Below are 17531 nucleotides of genomic sequence, written 5' to 3'. Positions count from 1 at the left end.
TGGAGGATGTATTTCAAAAGCGAGAACAGACAATGTGGTGGCTGTAAAGTAATTCTGCCAGGCCTCTGTGGATGGTCTGATGATGTCAGCACTTGAGGAAGCACAAGAGGCGAAGTCATGTGGTTAGCTAGCAGTAGTGTGACAGGGTTGTACTGTAAAGCCGTAGGGATCAGGTCTCAGTGGAGCGGCGGAGGCTGTGCTCTCATAATGACATGGTGGTCCCTCCCCACGGGGACGGATCAGCTTGTAGCTGGTCACTCCCACAGAAGCCGAGGGCTGTCTGGGCTTCATGTCATCGTGGACTGAGGACAAGCGACAAACCATTTATCTCTTTTTACATGCTGCATCCATGCCACAGCCATGGCATTAGCGTTAGCTAAAGCTGTAGTGCCACCGGTCATAGTAATGTCTGTATGGAGAGCAATAACTGTAATCGTGGCGACATCAACATCCCCAGCCATAGATTCAACTGGAAGCTCGGCCACAGCCACAAACGGGGTTTCAGCATCCAACCCTCATCCAGCCAGCCACAGAATAATAAACACAGACATGGACAATAACAGACAAATTGTTTGCATTAGTACCACCCTGACATCATGAGAAGGGTATTGCGTTTATTTCAAGTGCCCCTTTTTGTTGGTCTGGATTGAGCTTCTTGTTCTTTAGTGCGGCCGGTTGCAGCCATTAACATGTAAGTGTACAAAATGGCCCACAAAGTGAAGCCCGGTTGTTATATATTTAGTCAGATTTTGTGCGGAGCCAATTGTCTATTGGATTTACATGATAATGATGATGATGATAGTGTTAGATGTGGTTGCTAGGAGATTGGAGATGCAAGCCTCTATTTTGTGTTTACTCCCTACAGTGGATATCCATTATGTTCCAAAGTGAGGAAGCTCTCATCTCGGGACTCAGCGTGCTTTAACTCTGACTTAAAGATGAAGAGCTCCGTTTGTCGACAGCGTAAACAGCACATCTGTCTTTGATAACGAAATGTGGCGTTGTGATTTAACAGGGGCAGCGACTTCAAAGACGCAAACATTAAAACTGGAGGGGAAAAAGGTTGCTGAAAAGACCGGAGATGTTTGAAATATGCGATGCATCAACTACTTCAGATGATGCACACACACACACACACTACATTGTCATATCATTTGACAGCAGTGGTCATAAATGCTTGATGTTATGTGGAAGTGAGAGCATAAGGATTAGCTTTTACCAGAGGTGCCGCCAGCTCTGACAAGACAGGCAGAGGTAACAGCACGACTGCTCGCTGGTAAGTGCAGCGCTGGAGTGGACCCACTGCATGGAAACAACGGTGCGGTCGTGCAGAGTCACGGCCACACACGTATACTGACCCGTGCACATGTAGAGTCCACAACTTCAGAGTTTTAAAAATTGACAGCATTGTGTTAATCTATTGCGACGTGACCTATTGGGTTGTGGACTGTTGTTTTGTGGCCTCGAGGGATATCCTGATTGAATCTGACTGAGAACCCAGGGGCACGTCATGTTAGGGACTTATCAATCATCTTGGCTTTATCTTCTATTTTGCTCTTAATGGAACCATGATTTATAGAAATGAACATCATGCTGTACTGAGGAGGACTTGAATCTAGCGGTCGAGGCCATAAGCTCATCCGGAAACGGTTTACTGCGTCAGCAAATCAAGTTAGAAGTCTGGTCATTTTGCTAAACAATGCCATGATTACTGGTGGCTGTGCAGCAAATTGCCCCTCAATTCGATGATAAAGATCACTTTTTTCTATTGTAATTTTAAGTAGATTCTATTGTTGTGAAGGTCTTTATATTTGTGCCTCAAACTTTCCTCCTTCCTCTGCCTCGGCTCCCCGTCCAGAACCACATGGAAGCTCTAAATTGGTGCGTGTCAGCGGCGCGACAGCAGCAGTTTGCGTTCTTGCGTCGGTGTCACACTGGATGCGTTGTGTCCACAGTGCTGCTGTACGCTCACCCATTTTGGCAGCCGCAAATTTGAATACAAAATTAATGTAGTTATGAGCATAAATCGGGGTAAAACAGACTTGTCACAGCAGTGGTCACGTAGCAGAAGTGGCACGTCAGCAGCAGATCATTTGTTTAACCTGTGAGACGGTCTCCAAAAACACTTGAAGGACACAGTTAACTGATCGACTGCGAATACATGTCTGTGAAGTTGTGTTTAACGAGAGCACTTACCTGTGGACCTCTCCACATCTCTGCCGCCTCTTTAGATCCACAATTCTCACCTCTTCAGGCTTTGGCACACTTACCGCAGCCCAATTTATTTTTCTTTCGTTTTCTGAAATGTAAATGACAGTGACGCGCACGCTCGCAGCTCCGGGATGTCAAACATGCTCTGTGAACTCTCTGGCACTCGTCGGCTAATTGTTTCAGCAGAACATACGTGCACGCTGTTTTCAAGGCTGCTTTGCTGAACTTGTCAAACACGTTTTGTGCCTTCCGTTTGAAAACCCATCTGGCACCCTGGCCTTACAGCTTCATATCAAGAGCAGACGTGACATTTAAATGTTATCAGTATCTCAATTCAGATGTCCCCCCTCACACGAGCCTCATCCCAGGCCGACACGTCAGCCATGTTTATGTCATTTACCCCGAGACAGGTGCTCTGACAATATTGCTTAGCCAGCAACAGCCCTAAAATATAAACACGAGAAATGAAACAAAGCCAAATTGCCGGCTTGATTGGTATTTGTGAAGACAGCTCAGTTCAGCCAAACCTCCAGAGGCACATACTGTAACCGAAATGTGTTTGAAAACAGGAGGGAGACGTGTGCGCGCTTAAACAAATGTGACATGTTTTGGGTTTTTTTCTCGTGTGATTCTCTGCTGTTGGCTCGTGTTTGTATCTCGGGAGTTGAAGGGTAAAAAAAAGAAAGAAGAAGAATTCAGAGCGAAGGCTGGACGTGTCGCTAAAGTTAATGAAAATATGTATCTGCTAACGCGCGAGGGGGAAAGTATCTTCTGTCCGCAGGTCACAGCCGCTGCGTGTCCGTGTGCTCTTTAACAGCTTTTCGAGGCAAAGCAGCCGTGTAGCCGGAAGGCAGCGGCCATATCCTGCAGAGATTAGACAAATTAAAGCAGCACTTAAAGTATATGGACCTGATTAGCTCCGGTAATGAAATCAAGCCTGACACCACGGTTCCCCTTTTACACACACACACACATGCAGAGAGTCGTTCACACACGGTTCCCTCTGCCTCTGATCTGCCTTCCCTTCTCTCTCCACCGAGCCTATAAAGCCTGATACCGATTCTCTCTCTTTCACACACACACACACACACACTATTTTCTCTTTTCTCTCTCTCTTTCCTCTTCTATTCTCTCGCCCTGCAGCTCATGAGCTACCTCCTTCTCCTCTCTCACTCTCCCTCCCCCCTTCTTTACTCTCTGTTTTTTTTTTTTTTCCCTCCGTCTTCCTTTCATTTCTGGAGTAAGTGTGCTCCCTAGTGTTGTCTCCATCAGTGAGAGGCTGAAGGAGCAGAGGAGAGAAGAGGCTGCCATTGCACTTACAGGCGCCCTTCATGCATACCCACATAATGTGGAGGTACTGTATGTACATTAAACGAGTTACTGGTCCCTATAATCATCCCTCCTCTCCATACAGTCCCTTTGCTAACACACACATCACACTATAAGACGTGATCACAGCCTCTCTCGTGCCGAAGCTGACGTAAGGTTTCATCAGAGTTATGTCAGGATGACACTACAAAATGCAGGGAGATGGTGACGGTGTCGGGTTAGATGAACAGTGAGACGCACAGAGGTGATGCAGACGTTCATTGCTGATGTTGCAAACGTACGAACGTGTGACAGCGTGGATGTGTTCGTACGCCGCTGCTCAGCACGTACAAAACAGTCTGTAGAAACATACAGAGAGAGCTTGGATGTATTTTTCTGAAAGATAAAAGACAAATATCCTAATAATGCTCCTTGTTGATTTGTGAGGTTAGTTTGGGTACATTTTGGGTTCTGTTGATAACAATTTCATTATATTCCAATTGGCGCCAAACCTTTCCTTCGATTAGAATGATGGAGACAGTTTTGAGTTAGTACGTAGACAAGGAATATTTCTTAACTGACAGATTAAAAACTAGCCTGAACCTTTTTCTTGTTATGGATGACAGCTGTAACGCTAGCTAGCTTAGTTAGCTAGCCTGATTAAGTTCACATACCGGGTCAGAATTTCTGTAAGGACACATTGCTGTTGAGTTCTCCAAATGTGTGGTTTGGCTGTTTTTCGCATCGGAAGCCGAGCGCCATCTTGTTAAATTATATTCAGAGTATGCAGACATCTCTAAGCCGATATCTCCAGAACTCGATGACTAGCATCATCTAGCTGATCAAAAATATGTGTTCTAACTTCCAGTAGACCAAGATGTCTCCTAAACATATTTTAAAATGGACCTACATTCGCTGCATCAGTACAAGGTGCAGGTTGAGCTGGCTACACATCCCATCTCCTACAAAATTCAACCAACATAGAGACAGGAAACAATTACAGAGGCAAAAAAAAAAACCTCTTTCAATATGCAAATATGCATGTGTTTGTTATATTAAGATTGAATGACGCCGACAAAGTGCAAGAAGAAATCCAATGCAAATCGAAGTCAATACTGTCGATGAGGTAAAGTGGGCGCTCATGAATAAATTCATGAAGCTTGAATGCAGTTATGTGTTGAAAGTGGCAGCCGTGTGTAACTTATGGTCATTAATTAGCTCCGCGCAGCAAATCGATAAAAGTTACCTAATGGAGGGAAGTCAAATACCGTACGTACGCGAACACAGACCCACCGCAGCGCCGCACGTACTGTATATTAAATCACACTTGCCCCCCGAATGCATCCGCGCAATCACGCACACACGGATCAGCTGTGTGAGATGACTGTGTGTCACATTGCACTCCCAACACTATTCAGATTCACAGCTGCACTTGTGCTGAAAAGCAGTCTGTCGTCAAGCCTTTTTATTTGACAGCTGCTCCGAAAAGACTGCAGTCCTATCTGTTGCTTTTTATTATCAACATGCACTTTTTTCGACATGCTCGAACACTTGGAGGACTTAAGGGATAAGGGAAATAGCGTATCAGTTACTCAAGCCCTGTGAAAATGCATGTAACGCTCTCCATAACCCTATTGTTAATGGAAACTGATCCAAGAGCCACCCCGGTGTAGGCCACATATCTCTATAACTTATATGAAGTGACGGTCATTTTGGTGCCAGCGCTCTGCAGGTCCCATCCTTTCTAATTTAATTTTGACCTTTCCATAAATTCACACCCATTTCTCAGCCGGAGATACGGAGGAGAATGATCTTTTAGTATTTTAAATTGAAAGGTTGTAATTGAAAGAGTGCCCGGAGCGGAGCGGGGGGAAATTATGGGATATTCATTTTTTACACTGATACCCCTGAGAAACACGGTGATAGAAGCGTGTAAGGACATCCTGCATGGCTCATTGCGAGGAAAAACCCCAGTCACTCCCGACCGTTCCATCAGCGCTCCCCTGACATGTAGAACATAATGTACACAATGCAGGGTAATGCTCTTTTGTATTTCTCATCCATGAAATTGTGCCCAATAAGTGCTGAGATTTAGGAGGGACAGCTCCGTCGTCGCCTTTCGCAATTAAGTAAAGCCACACAGGAGAGCGGCTGGCTCTCCTTTCCCCTGCCACACAGGAGTAATTTGAGAAAGCCAGCCTTGAGGCTGTCCTTTAACAAGCTCACCCAGATCGCCATATAGTACACCACTCTGGAGGCAGCTGGCTTTAAGTGGCTGCATGTCATTCTGAAGACCAACTGACAAACACACACGGCCCCACTTAAAATGTGAAACCGTGAAACTATATGCATCGAGATGTCATTTATAATGCAGCGACTACGACGTGACGATGCAGCTTTTCACCGGCGCGCTGCACCGCTGCATCGTCATCATCACGTGCAAAAAGGGGATCGTATGGAAAACGCTGCTGTGCTGATGTGAGATAACTGCAGCGGGTTTGGGCTCAGACTGTTTCCACAAAGACGGCCACTGTACTCTGAAGGCAGCTGCCTCTGTGTTTGTCAGCTGGCACTCAAGAGTATCATACATGCACACACACACACACACACACACACACACGTAATGACTCTGCGTATCATATTGTCCTGTTTGCTCCATTCTTGGGGCACTGCTGCGCCTCGGCTTTCTCCACACACGATAGGAAATATCCTTCATCACAAGTGTGGGATGAATGCAGCCAGAAAGAGGGGAAAAGACAAATTGCGAAGAGAAAGGGAGAGCAGAAAGGGAAGTGGCTTCTTGTTTGGCGTGAAAAGAAAGAGGCTGCACTCCAACGAGAATGAGGGGTCCATTTGATTTGCAATTACCTCCCCCCCTCCCAAGATGATCAGCCGGCGTTTGAAGTTGATTGGCTTCCTGGAGTCTGCTGTGGAGGAAAGTTGTAGAGGGGCTGTGACCCCTGCCGACCTCCAGGCGAGCGCCGCGTGACCTGCGAGCCCTGGATGCGCGGCCCGTGCGTCAGCCATGCAATCCATCCTTGTCAGACGTCAGACAGCAGATGTCGCTTCCTGTTGGCTCCATCTTACCCGGCGACCCTTGACCTCGCCACCACGCGGCGCAGGAGACGCAGAGAAGCATGTAATGTTAAGTGGAAAGTCGAAGATGCATTGACATTGACGTACACAAACAGAGACGAGCGCACGCGGAGCGTGGTAGAACTCAAAACACGCAGCCAACAAAGACCTTTTTGAGAGCTCTTCATCGAGCAGCTGCGTTAAAGACAAATCTAATTGACCTGCCCCCAGTCAAGCCCTATAATGCAATAGAAACTTAAGCCTGGAGATCACCGCTGATGGAGAACTAATGCTATCCCTCCAGCACAGCAGATGACCAGGGTGTGGATTTAAAAGGCGGATTTGATTACCACATGTTAGTAAATTGGCTAATGTGTGAAAGACGAAAGTATGCAAGAGAGCAGGAGGACGAGACAAAGAGCAGAGCGTTTACACCAAACGTTCAGCGTCGTCCTTTGGAAATTTCCACACTTGATACACCATAATGGCTGAAAACGTGTGGGAAATACTTAGTGGATGAGTCGCGGCAGTCTGACATCGATCTGCGGTAAATGTTTTTGCCACGTTCTGTTTTGTTGGCTTTGTCCTCCAGCGTCACGCTAATAAAAAAAATACCCTCTGCAACCGAAACTGAGCGAGATTGAATTGAGGAATGGAGAGAGGCAGATGGGAAACTGAATGAATTCTTGGTGCCTTTTCAATCTCAGCTGTGTGACACATGCAGCTTCCCCCTCCAAGAGCCTTAATTTCTCTCGGTTAATATTATTCTTTTACTCACGACGTTTGCAACACTACATCGAGAGTAGATTTGTTTCACAATCTGCAGCGCTGGGCCGTCATTCTGCAGCCTGGTTTGTACAGTCTTATGTTGGCTTGTTTGCTCTGTGATAGTGATTCTGTCACCAAATTAAAGCTTTATGGATGAATAACGACAAAAAAATATAAAGACTTGTACGAGAAAGATTTATTACAAAATAGCGGCACAATTTGAAGTGGCAGAGGCGGAGATATTCAAATTTTAGTCCTTGTTGTGAGTCAAGATCGACAAAAGAATCCTACGTTTCATATAATATCCACAATTTGGAAATATCTAACCCTTTAAACTGTAAATAAATTAAGCTAGTTAGCAAACAGTTTATAACTGTCACATCCATCACAGCAACCTGAAGCCAATTTTAATCACAACGTCATGTGATTCACGATGGTCAAAAAAGAAGCAAACGCTGTGAAAGAAGAAGCAGTAAGACGGTTTAAAAAGTTTTTTTTGAGAATCACAACTCTCACAATATGACTGTCACTATCAGAATTTGATCCATTTGGTGGTATAGCTTTGGGAAGGTCGAGCAAGTTTCCAAGTTTAGTTAGCAACAGCCTGGATTGTGTTCGCTGCGTGTCGTCCTCTCTCTCTCTTTTTTCCCCTTTTCCACAAAGAAACGCCTTCAAAAAAGACTAGAGTTCTTTTTATATCTCTTTCTACTGCAGACATTTTGCCTTGTGCTATTATAAACATTATCGATGGCTAAGCTCAGTTAGTAGTGAGCTCTGACAATGTGACAGTGAGCCAGTATTCACGTGAAACTGAAGCAGCACAATGTAGTTCAGCTGTCATTCATTTGAGTTTTTATGTCTGTGCTCTTCCTTCGGTGACGTTATTGAATCTGTTCCTACTTTTTCTGATTGCTGATGACCGTCTTTGACCAGCAGGTTCTCCACAAGTCCAGTTCTTTATTAAACTGCACAAACCTTTACTTTGGGTTTGAAACTCTTCCCTCAGGTCATAGAGTTCAAGTGCAACAGGAGTAAAAACTCTGTGCAACAACCCGACTTAATCTTACATAATGTAATACGGTATTTTTGACATTGTGTTGTTGCCTTACTGTGAGTTTATTCAATGTACAGGAAACAGTTTTTGTACTGTTTGTTTTCCATCTTTTGCTCTGACTACAAATCAAGTTTCCCATCTGGGATGATAAAATGATTGAACTGAACTGAGCTGAACTCAATAGCATCATTTGAAACAGTCAGTTAATAATAAATCAGGTAGGAGCCTTCAAGTAATCAAAAACAGTTGCCCCGAGAGAGCGGCTCACTGCAGGAACATCAGGGGTTGTTAGTGGGTTTTATTTTGCTCTAACTCATCCTGTGGACGTATACGTCACATTAAACTCTTAAGTTGCACAATATATTGGGACAATGAGCAGGCACTTACACGGGAATGATGAAGAAAAAACGCCTGCATCAGCCTTTATCCACTCGAGGAAAATAACTAATACGGCAGAACAGAATGATGACAGGAATCTGCCCATTCATCAAAATGAGGAACAGTGTAATTTCTTCGCTCATCAAGCACCAGTGACCCTCCGGATGGGAGAACTTTATTACAGCTGGCACTTGAACAGAACAGAATGATGTGCATGCACTACACAGTCGTGGAATTAATGTGCAATATCTGTTCGCCACTTTGCGTGTACACAGATTCAGGCCGACGGGAAGACGCGATTCAAATGTCGCACTGATGAGGCTGATGTTTTAAATGCAAATAAAACGTCTGACGCTGTAATGAAGTCTCTGGAGGTCAGGAGAACAGATACACGGTTACCTTAAACTCTGCTCCATCAGCCGTCACGCACAGACGATTCAGCGGTTGAACTAATCAAGACTCGGATAAAAACTACAGCGGCTCGGTACGATTTGTATTTCATTGAGAACAAAGACTAACTTCAGTGAAACCACAGCTGTTAACACGACGGCAGAGGAGATGGACCGTGCACATACGGTGCCATGCCGCTGTTCTGATGGCCCGTTATTCCGATTCCCTGCAGTACTTTTTTTCCAAACATGTATTCTGCGAGGACCCGTCACTAATGTGCCTCCCGTCCTGACGTTGTGTTTCAAATTCTGACTCTACGCAAGCGACGCTGGGCTCGTCTTGTTTGGACATTTGGGTGACTAGAGTTTCAGAATAATGGACAGTGGATATTTTCATAGACTGCTATCCAGTGATGTGCACAAGGGGGGGGCAATTGTTGAAAAACACGCGCCAAAGTGCCCTCTTGGTTGGCAAAACACACTAAACTGCCCCCTTCACTGGTTAAAACATGATAAACTGCCCTCTTGAGAGCCAAAACGCGTGCTAAAGTGCCCTTCTTTTCGCCCCTGCCCTTCAAAAAGTCTGCGCACGCCACTGCTGCTATCTTGTTGCACCATGGGAGTAGGTTTATGTATGTGTCTTGGTTTGGTGTCTTGCGCTTCAACATGTTCTCTGTAGGAGACACTACTTTGATAAATATTTGATAATTAATCACTGGCAATTAATTAATTATTGGTAATCAACTATGCCTCACACGGGCACCACAAATTTATAGGACATGTAGGTAGGCAATGGGCCTCACGTGGACGGCACCATGGATATAAATGTAGGGGACTATCACTGCTTGATAATCAAGGTCATTAATCACTGGTGATTAATTTTACACTCGTAGAAGGGGCACCACCTCCGTTGTTTGATTTACTAGAATAGGCTGGAGGGAACTATTCCAAACATCTAACTGTACAAGTTTGACTTGGGCAGCTAGAGTATCAATTTCAAATCAATTTATTCAATCTCAATATTCTGAAGCAGTGAATTCTTTGCACGTATCCATCGATTCTCCACATCAAAATTAAGTTCCAGACAAAAACAAATGATTATATATATTTATTGACTAAATAATTTGGGGTAACATAAATGAACGGACAATTTTAGGACGAACAACAGATAACAGAAAAGGTAAAGACTGTAATTAGAAATAAATAAATTACGTGACCGTTGGCAGAGTTAAAGGGTCGGGTTTTTATATATTAAGTTTAACGGGAGTAATCTTTTAATACTAACGAGACCCTAACCTCAACTTTCTTAAGTTTATAAGATAGAAGTCAGAGCTTTAGACAGAAGTCAGAACCTTAGACAGAAGTCAGAAGTTTAGACAGGAGTCAGAACTTTAGACACCACTCATTCTCACGTGTGTGGATCCAACTGTATGAAGACGTTCAGCCTGTTTTGTCTGGGCGTCAGGAGGCACTGAAGCTTGGTCTCTTTGAGAGTTCTGGGTTGGACCACGGCACAGCGCGTCGGTCCAGTAGCCAGAGGGAAGGCCGGTACTCTGTTGAGGGACTCTTGGTCCGAAGGCCCAGCGGGTTTCCGCCTTGGGAGCGCTGGGGGCAGAGTTGATTTCGGCTGGGAGCACACAAAGGCTCTATTTACGGAGACTCCTTGCACGGCTTCTGAGGCAGACGATGGACTGCAACGTTCTTCATCAGACGATCACAGTCTTGAAAAAGACTTTTCTTGGATGTTTCAAGGTGGTTCTCAAGTTCTGATCCTTTTACTAATTCAACTTCTTCTGGATCAGGCGGTGATACTTTAAAGTTATATCAAAATCAAATCAAAAATCAAAAAGAAAAGAATTTGTTCTATTAAAGACTTGGATAAAAGTAGAGTACTTAAAGTAGTTATTCAATTCGCTTTCTTAGAGCTTGTTGCAAAAATAAAAGTAAAGATTACTTTAAAAATAAAATTAAGAATAAAAAGCAAAGAAGTGCAGAGAAGAGAAGAAAAGTCAGGAGGAGAAACAGGGGGGCAAGAGAGCCCGGAGGAGAAGACTCCAAGTCATGACCGAAGTCAGGACCCAAAAGGAGAGAGAGAGTGAGCCAAAGTCCTGACCGAAGTCAGGACCCGACAGTGAGAGTGAAGCGTCAGCATGAGAGAAGACCAGCGAAGAGAAGAAGCAGAGAAGAAGAAGCAGAAGTGAAGTGAGAAGAGCATCTTCTCTGTTTTTATGACCTTACAGCAGGCACACCGAGCAGGGGTGGGGCTGGCTGACAATGCTCCTTCTGTGTTGGGAGTTGTGACCCACAACACTTTAATTCAAATAAACTATATTGCCTTAATGTTTCGAAATCGTGTTTTAACTTCCCAAAAACTTCACCATCTTAAAAGTTGAATTTTTGTCTTCGTTAAAAGATGTAACATGAATATGATCCAAGAATGAAAGAATTAAAAACATGATTAAAGCATAAAACAATGGTATACAACATAAACCATGAAGCATACAATACACAGTAGGACCAAGGACTTATACATATTCCTTGTAGTTCTATCTTAAGAAAACATCAGACATTTAACTGGTAAATAACACAAGCATTACACACAAAGAGGATCATGATATGCAAGTCTGTGCCCATCGCAAAGGTGGGGGCTGGTTTCTTTCAAACCCAAAATTCATCAAGTAATAAACTTCATTTGGGCTTGACAATAACATGGAAAATATCTACTGTATGACTTTCGAAATCTGATAAAATTAAGAAGATGAAATTGTAGTTAATAGTTATTCAGAACATATTGAAATGTGGATGAGTATAGGATTGGGATGCAGCAAAGATTGGAATGTCACAGACAGGGTCGTAAAACGCTTTGGCCTGTGAGGGGGGAGGACTGGGTCATCTTTACCCCAACCAACATCAACCCCCACTTCTTGTCATCTGATGTGGAGAGAGAGGACTCTATTGTAGTAAGTCGTTAAAATTGATAAGAAAACGTCTCCAATGATCTGTTTATAGCAAGAGAGCAACACATCGTCCTAATCTATAGGGAGAAGAGGCCTGGTGCTGGACATTGTTTGGCCTGAGGAATAAGGAGTTCATCTTCTTTGTGAGGGGGGAGAAGAAGCAAATATTCAGTCAAACAGGCTTTGTTTGTTAAATTAATCTTGTCTTGTGGTTGAGAGGTCAGAGGTCAGAGGACGGGGAAAGGGAGCAGAGCCTCGTGATGGAGACATAAGGGCTGGTGTTCCTACATTCTCACTCCTAACTCATCAAATACACAGCAGCTTGGTCAGTGGCCTTAACTCAACTGTGGTTAGGTTTAGGCAATAAAAATAAAAATAAAAAACATCATCCTGTGGTTGAAAAAATGACAATCAGTCAAGTTACATAAGTTACATCAAGTACGTTAACTTCTTTGATGAATTTGCACTAACCTTAGACACTTATAAGTTATATGCATGAGGTCATTTGGGCTCAGACTCGACCATGACCGAATTGTTTCTCTTTTAGTTTTATGTAGCACTGAATAAACAAACGAAATGAAATGAAATATGAAGAAAGGCCTTTGATAATCTACCAGGAAAGGTGCTGAAAGTAAAAAGAATAATGACTTATATTCAGAATATCTCTAATTCAGCTTGATCTTTAAATATGTTGCTAACCTTCAAGCTACAACTATTTTATATGGGGTCATATGTCAGATTCTGACAAATGGACGAATGCAAGTTGTGTCTTTGTAGTCTCTCCATTTTAACGTAGATGTGTGAAAACCTTCAGAAACTCAATTGTATGCACATAAAACAGACCGAACCCAAGGTCACATTCTTTAGGAATGCAACCATCAAAAATACCAAGTTATTTCAGTATATATGATGTAATGTAACATGTTTATAGATCAAGTGTCGCGGGTTATTTGACGGATTCATACTGAAGGTCAGAGTTTGCTGAAAGCATCTCAGAGCGTTAGTATCGTCAGAGTCTGTTAATTCTGTAAAACACCTTAAATGTCTTGAGTGACGGAGAAAAGTGGGGCAGCCCCGGTGTGAACCTCTAATTTTTCCCCCCCTCCTCGTTTCCAGAGGTAATACAGGAGCGAATAAAGTTAAATAAAGATTTGAAACTTCAAGCTGGAGTGAACGCCAAATAACTCGGATATCCTCTGAGGGAAAATATTCAAAATACTACAGAGGAAGATATTCAAAAGACTAGTGGCACCAAATCAAAGCGCGAAGAAGAGACGGAACAAAAAACAGTTTATAGCAACATCTAAAAGATCGAAGTGACATAAACCAAACAGTGAATTCAAGCTTAATTTATTCCTTTTTTTCTCCCGTTCACAGGAGGAATCGCAGCTCCGCAGCCTGCTGAGTGTGATCAGGGAACGCACAACTTCTCAGCTGCCATGTAGGAAACGGAGGATTATTATCATTATTATTACAAATTATTTGGTTTATGTTCCCTGAGTTTTGGAATCAAATCTAAAGGTATTAACTATAAAATGATTGTGACGCTGTGAGTTCCTGTCCTGCTTTGTGTTGCCGCAGCGTTTATTTTTTTTATCTTCACGCTCTCTCGCAGGTCGGAAAATAAAAGTGTAAAGCAGAACATCCAGGCCTGCCGAGGAGGAATTCATAAATCTCCCCACACCTTCTCTTTTTCTCACTCACGCAGACAATTGTTGGGTTATTCTCGTGTATTACCGAAGTGTTCTGTTTTATAGGTGTGAGAAATACAATGCTGTTGGACGACAGATCACGAAACAATTAGACAACGATGTCACGTTGTGCATTTGCTGGCAGGAGTAACAATTATTTTGGGTGGCAGTTTTTTCAATTTAGGCCACGTTTCAGAGCTCATAATGGATCGATCTTTTTGCCACGACCACAGGCAACATCATCCAGTGGTGAACCACAATGACCAGTCAAATGTTAGAGGTTGCTGTGGGTTGAGGAGTCTCACAGCCTGCAGAGGAGAAGCTGCTCCGTAGTCTGGTGATATGGCAGCAAATACTTCTGTATCTTTTGCCCGATGGCGGCAGGGTGAGCAGACTGTGACTGGAGTGCATGTTGTCTTTTAATATCCCTCACTTCTGAATGTAACTCCAGTACTGTATGTATACGTGCATCACCGTAGAAAATGTACAGAGTGCTTCAGCTTGAATTAACTCTGTTGGGACGTTAAAAAAACGAACATCTGTCGGGTTCAGGTTGTGCACGGTCTGTCTCTCGGGCTCCATCGGGTTCGGACAAACGAATGAAGCCGAATCTGCACTCAAGTGTGACAAATACAGATTTTCTAAAGTTTGATATGTGTGTTCGTTAACCGTCTCAGTGTATATTTAGTTTAAAGCTGCAGTTCTCAGAGTGTAGTGCAGGGACAGCCAGGGGGCCCTCAGAGGGCTCCAGGGGGAATAACTGGAATCATGTATTAATCTTTATATAACACAATTGCTGTGTCTCAATTCAGGGTCTGCATCCTTCAGAGGAGCATTTGAAGGCCAATTACGTCAAACGCTCCTACAAATGCTCCTTCTTTTCCCTGTTTCTGGAGGATGCACCGCTACGATCCTTCGTGGCCTCACATATCCCAAGATTCTTTGTGCTCCCGAAAAGAAGAAGGAAAGAGAGAAAATGGCGACATCGCGTGGCGTAGATCATCACTTTCGTGGGCCGAAATTGTGATGTAAGAGTAAATTGTCTGGTGACGCAACCAGAAAATGCTCCAAAGGCTAGACCGTCACATTTAACAACGGCTGACGAGGTTAACAAAGTCTCTCTGAAGGACTCGCCTTCAGAGACCACAAAGGCCGAGTCCTTCAGAGGACGCACACCCTGAACTGAGACTCAGCAAATATCAGAATATGTTGGTCGTGGGTTTCACAGTCTTTCTGTCGTAAAACGAATACAGTATGTTATCAGAACCGGGGACACAATCTTATCAAATGGGAGCCTGTGGTCTAATTTGTGTCGGTGTAGAGATCCGTGACATTAGGAAGTTTGAGAACCACTCGTCTGAAGTAGATTTCACATTTGTAATTCGGCCCATTTGATTTGGACAAAAATGAGAGAGGAATAAAAAGCCGTTCTGGTTCTGGTTGGTTTGTTATAGACCAGCATGAACGTGAACTGGATCAGAGCCGTGCAGCACTTCTGAGCCAGTTTCCTAGTATCGGCTGGTGCTGAAGATGATGCATAACACATTTTTTACAATATCTAAATCATGAAAAATGTTAATAAGCCGTAAACTGTCAACAGTTGTTCTGCTGTTGGTTCTAATTTAATCATAATAACTTATTTTACAATAAAACCTACAAATCCAACATGTTGTTTTTTGGTTCCTGCTGCAGCTTCTGAAGACGCTCTCAGCCTCCTGCAGGTGGGAGGAGGCTCATGTTGGTCTAAGATAATAAGAGAGTGATTTTTTAGAAACACCTTAAAGCTGAAGAACTGTAAGACTGGATTTTATGATCATTTTTAGCCTCATTTTCAGTAAATGAGCCCCTGAAGCCCAAATGAGTCAAACTACAGACGCGACAGTGAAGGTGTGTGTGTGAGACATTTTAACTGTTTTTAATTGTGTCTTTTAAGCAACATTACTGTACATTTATGGCTTATTTTAGCTGACAGAAACACAGTATACACTCTGTCACGCTCTCTCTGTTTTGCATCACTTTCACACCACATTCATCAGCCTCCATTTCGCCGCCCACTTGCCTCTCTTTCATGCTCTGCCACATCTTCGGTTTTAGTTGCCGAGTGCAAAGCCTAGTCGGTGGTATCATGCTCGTAGTTAACGACCTTTTACACGAGGACGCGTCACACTGTAATCTGCAAACACCTTTAAGGAAACAAACGAGCACTTTGCGACGAGTTTGACAGCAGCGTGGTCGGATGCAGCGCGGAGTCGATCAGTTCTGAAGTTCTGACTCACTCAGGTAACTAAAGAGAGACTGTTCACTTACGTGCTCCAGGTGCTGGTCTTTTTTTTTTGGGATCGGAGCAGAAAAGCTCATTTTACAGTACCAGAGCGGTACATGCATAAACACACATACGCCCACTTCATACACACACACACACACACACACACACACTCACAGCACTTCCCTCCTTCAATCTGCCGTCCATTCAGTGTAACAGTGGTGTGCCAGTGTGTGGGGTTTATAATAATGGGTTGGTTGGTTGATGGCGGAGGGGGGCTGACAGAGCGCCTCACACGTATTAGCGTGGTACAAGCTCGCTGATGAGGCCCGCTGAGAGACTAGCAAACGGCCTCATCGCGGTGAACAGGCTCACTCTGCGCAATGGGACTTGATGAGAGATTATATGATTCACGGTTCCCGTTGGCTTCCCGTTGCAGATTCCTCCATTTGCCCCTCTTTGTCTGTTTCTGTCTCCCTCTAACCGGGGCGACGGCGGAGGGACGGGTATTTGAGTCGCACCAGATGGCAACAAATTTCCCATTTTTCATTCGGATTGTATATGAAACAAATGGCAGCGATGTTTGACGCGTGCTGTAATTGAAGCAGCGGCGCGCACTTCTTCAACGTTAGCTGATTAACTGGAGGCAGAAGACGGGCGCAGCGCGACGACGACGCTCCACATGAAGAAGCATGTTTGTGTTTTTCAGTCGCAGTGATTTTCGTCAGAGATGTTACAGTAATCTATTACTTTAAGCTGTTTGAGTAACATAACACATCTCTAAGGGAATTTGCAGCAATATCGCTACAGCTGTAATGTCCGGTAACGTGTTGCCACCCAAAATTAAGTGTTTATTGATGTCTTTCAACGGGTCGGACCCACCGGGTCGGCACAGTCCATTTTTTAAGCTACTTCAAAGCTGCTTATGACGATATTTATGGTTGAACTTCAATATCAACATGCTCTACATGGTGAGATTGTTTAGATTCTCCCACAATTCAGGCGTTCAGAAACCATAAGAACATTAGAATCATTAATTCAAGTTTGCCAGCACGGTAAGAAGAAGAAGAGAAGAAGAGGTCATAAGTCCAAAATTATGTCCATCCCTCAAACATATTAACTTATTCGCAGAACTTATTTCAGCAGGTGGACATATTTTCTCTTCTTCCTGCCCGGTGTTGTTGGTGTGCCTCTTTTTAGATTTAGAGTATTGCAGGCGCTCAAAGTTTGGAAGTCAGTTTGCTCTCTGTAGAACAAGTTCCTAATGGCTATCAGCAAATCACCGGTGATTTTCACTTGTGCTGTTGGGTTGCATGGGCGCCAGGCATATGTCCCCATATTTATTGTTTTTATAAAAATCTCTTCACATTAGTAGCATTGGGATGTCTAATTTCTGCCGACCGTGCACCCCCCTTCAGGCTGCACTACATGGACTAT

This window comes from Sparus aurata, chromosome 9, assembly GCF_900880675.1.
Source record: "Sparus aurata chromosome 9, fSpaAur1.1, whole genome shotgun sequence".
In the NCBI taxonomy this organism is placed as follows: domain Eukaryota; kingdom Metazoa; phylum Chordata; class Actinopteri; order Spariformes; family Sparidae; genus Sparus; species Sparus aurata.
This window is presented reverse-complemented; position numbering follows the sequence as displayed.